This window comes from Pinus tabuliformis, chromosome 4_2 (genome assembly GCF_031772625.1).
Source record: "Pinus tabuliformis cultivar Carrire ecotype Pingquan chromosome 4_2, CPIR1, whole genome shotgun sequence".
Classification (NCBI taxonomy): Eukaryota; Viridiplantae; Streptophyta; class Pinopsida; order Pinales; family Pinaceae; genus Pinus; species Pinus tabuliformis.
The window spans coordinates 405,532,461-405,534,315 of record NC_142304.1 but is presented as its reverse complement, the minus strand read 5'-3'; the positions used below and the strand labels follow the sequence as shown (position 1 = coordinate 405,534,315).

Genomic DNA, 1,855 nt, shown 5'->3' with positions numbered 1-1,855 from the left:
CACCTCCACAGGGGATTCATTGGGGGAGCAATATCATACCACGTGGGTTCATATTGGGGATATATATTGAGGAAAGAATGACCTAATATATTGGCAGATATATAGTGGGTAAATGGTTTTTATATTGGCAAATATAAAAAATGGAGCTTAAAGTTAATGAAAAAATATAAAGGGGTGTAAAAAATGCTAATGGAAAAATGGATACCTAAAATATCTAGTGAAATAGGGGTTTCTTAAATTGGGAAGCTATATTGGGTTCATATTGGTAGGGGGTTAAATAATGTGATTTTTAGAGGGATTTTCCAATATGTAGTCAAATTAAGGGTATTGTTTAATATGCCATGAACACACGTGATATGTCAGAGGTTCACTAAGTGAATCCCCCATGGCCATATCCCCCGCCAGATCCTCCTCCACGGTCACCAAACCCCCCACCTCCTCCTGCATGTCCTACACCCTCACCAAAGCCACCACCTCCTCGTCCATGTACTCCACTATCACCAAACCCACCAAACCCTGTTGTTGCTTCAATGACCATTCTGCTTTGATTATTGCCACAACCAATTTTAGTTGAGGAGTGGTGGTGCAAATACTATGCATGTATCCTTATCTTGCTACATTGATTTTCTTGAAAGGGAAGGCAGGTGGTAACTACTATGACAAACATTGGCCCCATTTCCCTGCAACTCTTTTCATCCTAATTAATCTCATGTAACCACCAATGTTCATATCAATTCCCCATGAAGATACCTTCACAGTGGAGGAGGCTGGTAACATAAACCACACTAAATAAAATCCACATTAAACTTTACTTTACTTTTTATATTATATCCTACATCTAAATTTAAAAATTTATATAATATTTAATATATTGTTATTAGGTGTATATTGCTTGTCTATTTTAATATCAAAAATATTTATATAATGGGAAGAGTAGATGTCGTATAGTGAATTCTGTGATGGTTTGTTTGTCCATTATTTTCAAGAGAATTTCCACGAGCTAAGAGCAGCTAATAAGCAATGGTGTCTATTGGATTTGCAGGTGGCGTAGTATTCATATGAAAACAACAAAAACAGTGGCTACCACTACTACAATAACAAATGTTACCTCATGTTAATCACCTATATTGTTATCCACCCAAAAGAAATGTTAAAGAAAATCCTTTATGTGGTGTTGCAAGAGGGATACATCCTTTCCCATTATACATGGGTGGCCTTCCTTTATGTGCAATTGAGACAACCATTTCATAGCTTATACCTATTGGATCTTTGGCTTTAGCTCTTCCAAATGAAACTCTCGAATAACAATGAACAATGCTTGGACAAAGCTCGTATTATTTGGTGGATCAGTTGGAACATGATCATGCAGCCAAAATTATTGTTATTCTTTTGGAAATGGACCGAATTGAGGTTCTTGATTTATTGGAGTCTCCTAAATCCTTGATGGTTAAAGCTACAAAAGTGATGGATATTCTACAAAATGTGGCACAAGCTCAATGAAATCCATTTAATTAGCTTGCATCATTATCTTTGAATAAGACCCTTATGTCATAATGCCATGTCTCTAAGGGTTCTATATTTGTATAGAACTACTATAATAGGGTTGTCAATGTCAATGGAGGGGCTTAGACTGATTGAGTTCCTTGATTTGAGTGGCTAATGGGAATTGATAGAATTTCATGAGAGCATTGGTAATCTTTTAGTGCTTCAATTTTTCAATATTTACTTTTGTGTGTAGTTGAAGGCTTTTCCCAATACAATAAGAGGGCTTAAAGAGTTAAAGCACCTTGCATTAAGATGGTTTCATAAGATAGTGCTCAATTCACATGATAGTGGTCAACTCACTTCATTGAAC

The 1,855-nt window shown here is 36.1% G+C and overlaps 1 pseudogene; it reads left to right on the top strand.

Moving 5' to 3' along the window:
• Positions 1 to 1,020: 1,020 nt before the first annotated feature.
• On the top strand, positions 1,021 to 1,554 carry LOC149169689 (polyadenylate-binding protein 4-like; annotated as a pseudogene).
• Positions 1,555 to 1,855: the final 301 nt, after the last annotated feature.